The sequence below is a fragment of the Triticum aestivum genome, chromosome 6A (genome assembly GCF_018294505.1).
Source record: "Triticum aestivum cultivar Chinese Spring chromosome 6A, IWGSC CS RefSeq v2.1, whole genome shotgun sequence".
NCBI classification, from domain to species: Eukaryota; Viridiplantae; Streptophyta; class Magnoliopsida; order Poales; family Poaceae; genus Triticum; species Triticum aestivum.
This window is the reverse complement of record NC_057809.1, coordinates 601,989,123-601,994,890: the sequence shown is the minus strand read 5'-3', so window position 1 is coordinate 601,994,890 and position 5,768 is coordinate 601,989,123.

Sequence of the window (5,768 nt, the reverse complement as noted above, 5' to 3'; positions counted from 1 at the left end):
TATTGTTGCTACTTGGTAGACTTCGGCAAGGCTGCGGAGTGTCCTTTTTCGCATATTATTTGATGCGAAAGTCTCGAAGACTGTTAATACCGTATTGGTGTCTCTGGGGTGGCTTTCTGTGGCCTCCGGAATTAGGAGATCTTCGCCAATTTTGGCCACCTGCCGGAGTATCCAACATGCTCTAAGGCTGTGAGTTGGTGTGGCGTCCTCTGTACTGTGAATTTTACAGGGTCCATTAAGCCATCCTTCCAGTACGGTTCCATGCCCTGTAGAGGGTTTTTGCTTTTTGGTGTTTGACCCGGGTGTCTGGCGATGATGCACCCTTTTATTTCGGACTGGGTTTGTATTCAGGGCCGGATCGTCCCAAAATTTTATTTCGGTTTTCCAGGCGCTTTCCATCGCACAGTACTTTCGTACAATGGACGCCAAGTCAGCGAAGCGTGTAATATCACGGCGACTTATGGCGTTGAGGATTCCCTTGTCCGTGCAATTATTGCAGAAGATTGAGATTGCGTCTTCCTCGCGGCAGTCCCTTATCCTGTTCCTAACCAGGAGGAATCTGGCCCAGTAATGATGTACTGTTTCTTCGGGCTCTTGCCTGATTTGGGATAGATCGCTTATGTTCGGGTGGGTGGGTGGAATTAAATCCGAAGCCTCACCCCATCTGAGGCTCAGAGGCCGAGGAATTTCCGAACTCGAAAATTTGGATTCCTGGATGTTGTCCAATGAATCCAGCCCGTCGCCTGACCCTAAGTCCAGGTCTTGAGTGATATCCTCCCCTCCGCGGGTATCCGGCTTGGAGGGATCGGGAATCCGGACGTAGCTAGTCCTTAAGATAGATGAAGGGTCGCCGCACTGTCCCTCTACCACGGCAACATGATGGGTGACTTGGGGAGAGTTAATCTCTCTCAGATCGGGCTTAGGCCCAATCTGGTCGTAATCCGTAGCGACTCCCAGGGCGGCGATGCGATCCAAGAGCTCGTTTATGGAGGAGAGCTCCATTGGATCTAACTGCTCGGCGAGTTCCGAGCTGACATGAAGATTGTTTTCGATGGCTCGAGAGGTCATCGTCGGCGCAGAAGCCGAACAGGCGGTCATAAGAAAACCACCTAGCCGGAGGGTTTGGCCGACAGCCAAAGCTCCCTTAGCAACGGTGCCGTCTTTAAAGACGGGGCGAGGCATCCTTCCTGATGGCGACGACACAGAGGTGAAAGCACCAATGTCGGTGTCAAAATCGGCGGATCTCGGGTAGGGGGTCCCGAACTGTGCGTCTAGGCCGGATGGTAACAGGAGGCAAGGGACACGAAGTTTTACCCAGGTTCGGGCCCTCTTGATGGAGGTAAAACCCTACGTCCTGCTTGATTAATATTGATGATATGGGTAGTACAAGAGTAGATCTACCACGAGATCGGAGAGGCTAAACCCTAGAAGCTAGCCTATGGTATGATTCTTGTTCTGTATGTTGTCCTACGGACTAAAACCCTTCGGTTTATATAGACACCAGAGAGGGTTAGGGTTACACAAAGTCGGTTACAATGGTAGGAGATCTATATATCCGTATCGCCAAGCTTGCCTTCCACGCCAAGGAAAGTCCCTTCCGGACACGGGACGAAGTCTTCAATCTTGTATCTTCATAGTCCAGGAGTCCGGCTGAAGGTATAGTCCGGCTATCCGGACACCCCCTAATTCAGGACTCCCTCAAGCACATTGGTATTCTCTCTCTGCGTCTGTCTCTCTATACTAAAATCAGGAAAGTAACAGAAGCCCTGCCCCTTGGATTGGAAGCCACACATAGCAGGAATACATTCCCAAGGAAGAAATTCAGAGCAAATGATCGACAAGTGACCTCTCTTCTTGCATTGTTCACACAGAGCCTGAGGGCATCTAGCCGTGTAATGACCAAAAACATTGCAGATCTGACATGCATCAGGAGTAGGGTTAGGGTTACCAGCGTGGGTGCTTGGGTCTCGCCCCGCAGCAGGCGAAGGCGTTTTCCCTTGCAGTCCTCGTGTATTCTGGTCCCCGCCGTCGCCGTCGACTGCAGAGGACCAGCGGTCCGGGCACGGCGGCCCAGATCCTCCCGCACCCGCCGTGACTTCCCACTTGTCGAAGCTCGTGTCGCCGGAGCCCGACGTCCTGGTGGTCGAGGGCTGCCCCACGTCCTCCTTGCGCTTCCACACGTTGATGTCCCGTCCACGGCCACCGCCGCGGTCGAACCGTCCCGCCCCACGGCCATGCCTGCCAGCGCCGAAACCATTCCCCCTCATCTCTCCGCCTCCGCGACCTTGCTTTGGATCTGGATCTTTGGGTGGAGGTGGGGAAGCGGCGACCTGAGCAAAGGATCTAGCGTCGCCTCGGATCTTGCCCTCCCACCAAGAGAAGGAGGGAGGAACCCTAATATCTCTCCTCTGCGGCGCCTCCCAGAGATGGAGCAGGCACTCGTCGAGATCTGAAAAAGCGGAGCGAGAGCGAGGCAGCGGCGTATTAGTACCTGGGGCGTGGGCCGAAACCCTATCTCACGACGGATCCGGACGGTTGGTGTCCGCTGCTCCCACGTGTCGACGATCCGGGCCATGGCGGTTGGGGCCACGCCCGAGCACCCCGGGTCTCCTGTCTAGTCGTGGTGGAGGTCGGGGGGGCCGAGCACGACCACCTCAACCTTGTCCCCGTGTACCGCACCCCCTTTCTCCAGATCAGCACGGTCCGTGCGCACCGTCGCCTCTTCGGCGCACGTGGTAGCACCGCACGACGAGCCAATCACCGGCAGGCGATCCTCGATCTTGGTGAAGTGGCACGGGAAGGAGACGAAGCAGCCCACGTCGATCTGTTCCCCCTCGTGTACATAGCATGCATCCACCATGCACCCGTGAGAATCGAGGAGGACAAGCCACTGGATGTCGTCACGAAGGAAGATTTCGCCGTCGTAGAACGTGGTCGTGCGGCGTACCAGATCCGCCGCGTATTTTTCCTGATGATAGCCCATGTAATGTATGTAGGGTCCCCCGTTCCAATCATCCGCGATGGAGACAACAGCGACGCCGACACATCCTTGTGCGAGATTGATCGTTCGCCAGGAAGGCCGCGAGTGCAAGCTATGGGAGCTATCTCATCGTCGATCCCTCTAATCATGTGATTAGTCATATGGATTAGAGAAAAATATGTTTTTGGTCCCTTAAGTTTCCAAAAAGTACAAACTTGGTCCCTTAAGATTTTTTGGTATACATTTGGTCCCTCAAGTCTCAAAACTAGACAAGTTTGGTCCTAAACCAGATTTTGACCCCATTGACCGGGTTTGACCGCCACAAAACCGCCCGATGAACAGTAAATCCGAGTTAAAAAAATATCTTCAAAAAAATCTGAAATTTTTTGGGATCCAATATGGTTACATGCGCAAGGTGCGACCAACATTTTTTCATGAAATGACGTAGGACGGGCTCTATCAAAAAAAAATTGGCTATTTTTGTGAGCGAAAATTTGTTTTTTTTTGCCACGAGCTCCTTGAGTCTCGAAACACCGCCAAATTTTGGTCGAATCTTGAGTATGTAATCATATTAGAGCCCAATAAATTTCAGATTTTTTTTGAATTTTTCAGGTTTTGTTTTTGAATTTACTGTTCATCAGACGTAGATATTTTTTCTTTTTTGCCATGAGCTCCTCGAGTATCGAAAGACCATGAAAATTTGGTCGCACCCTGCGCATGTAAGCATATTGCACCCCAAGAAATTTCAGATTTTTTTGAAGATTTTTTTTAAAAAAAACTTGAATTTACTGTTCATCAGGCGGTTTTGTGGCGGTCAAATCCGGTCAAGAGGGTCAAAATCTGGTTTAGGACCAAACTTGTCCGGTTTTGAGACTTAAGGGGCCAAATGTATACCAAAAAATCTTGAGGGACCAAGTCTGTATTTTTTGGGAACTTGAGGGACCAAAAACATACTTTTCTCTATGGATTAATCAACTATGGTCTCTTGTCACGTCAAACTGCCCCGCGTCGTCCGGTCGGGCAACACGGGTGGCGATCGAGATCCGATTTTTCTGCCTCCCTCTCCGACGTTTCTCTCCTCGCCGCTGGGCAATGCCCAACCAGCCGACGGTAGCGGCGGGCCCCAGGTGGTTCGGTCTTTGGCGATTCAAATCAAGCAGCGGAGGCAACTCGAAGCGAGCGGCGACAAGGAGCACGGCGGCCCCGTGACGATCTATGAGCGGCGGTCGCAACGCATGCTGCTCGGCAGCGGCCGTAGAGGCAGACGTGCGGACTGCTTGGCAATGGCTGTAGCTGCAGCGGCTACAACAAGGCAAATCGGTGGCAGCGACGCTCTTTTTCAGCAGCAGCGCACAAGGCGTAGCGGCGACGGCGGTGAAGCATGCTCTAGAGGCAGAACGCTACCGCAGTTTTGAGAGCCTCGTCTGCGGCCTAGTGGCAGCAACCGTGCCACCTTGGCCTAGATCCTTCTCTTGCAGAAGACATGATTATTGGTAGCAGTTCAGTTCTGGTTGTGGTGGCACCAGCCGGCCATTTGAGTTGCGGATGGCGGTGGTCACCCAAGGATTTTTGTGAGGATTTCCCTCTTCAGATCCTGTGGCTGCGCCCGGCGGCTCAGACCTGCAAGGTTGTGAGATGCAGCTAAAAGGCTTCTTTACGAGTTTTGGCGGCTCTCACTGGCCAGTCTACCTTCAGTGCTGCTATGGATGACAGCTTGACGCAGAGGGTATGGTGGTGCAGTGACGGCGGTGAGATTTCTAACTTACCGCATGTAACTGCTAGGATCGCGGAAAAGTGGTGGAGACAATACAAGATTGACTTCGATTTGATGGTGCTTCTCGAGTACCCGGTCTCGAGCTCCGGGGTGAAAAACCTAGGTCAGACCCTTGTTGGTTATACCTAGCAATGGTGATGTATTTGCGTCATTACCTTGTTGAAGGCATTGCTCGGATATGCTCGGACTAGTTCTTCAGGGTGAAAACCTAGAATCTCATATGTTTGGATTCGGCGACGGCGGCGCTTGAGCGTCGTCCCCCTTCATGAAGGTGTTGCTGTTGAAGAAATTTCTCGTTGTCCTTGTGGCGTCAAGAGATGGTTGGTGCAGATATGGTTGTTGTCGTAATTTGTCGATCACTGTTTTGATTACTGCGGGTTTTTTTTTCTCACGCATGCATAGCTTAGGTCTTGTAAGACTTTGCTATTTGCTCGCGTGTTTACTTGAGCGTGAGTTGGTGTTGGTTGTGTGCATCCTAATTATGCAGAGGTCAAATGTGGACTCATTGTAATTGTATCCTCTTGATACTTCATTTTGAGTCAATAAAATTCATCCTTTATTGAAGGGGTCGACATAAACGATAAAGAAAGTAACCTTTTGCAGTCTTTTTCTCTTTTGGTGTCTGGACTAAAGTTTCAGAAAAGGCATAGCCAAAAATAAATGAGCGAAGTATCAAGTGAAAACTCACCTCATGGGCCATCGGATCAATAAGGAGAGGGAGCGGCACAAATCTTAGGTGGGATCACCACCAGCCACTTAAACACGAATTAACAAATAACCTCTTCTTTTACGCATCAGGCCTTTTACGCTTCGACTACTCCCTTTATTCGCAAATAAGTGTACATCTAGGTTTTGTCCTAAGTCAAAGTTTAAAATTTTGACCAATTTTATATGAAAAAGTAGCAGTATATATGGCTTTGTATTGAAATGTACTTTCATAATATATCAATTTTGATGTTATATATGTTACAACTATTTTCTATAAAGTTGATCAAAATTTTAAAACTTTGACTT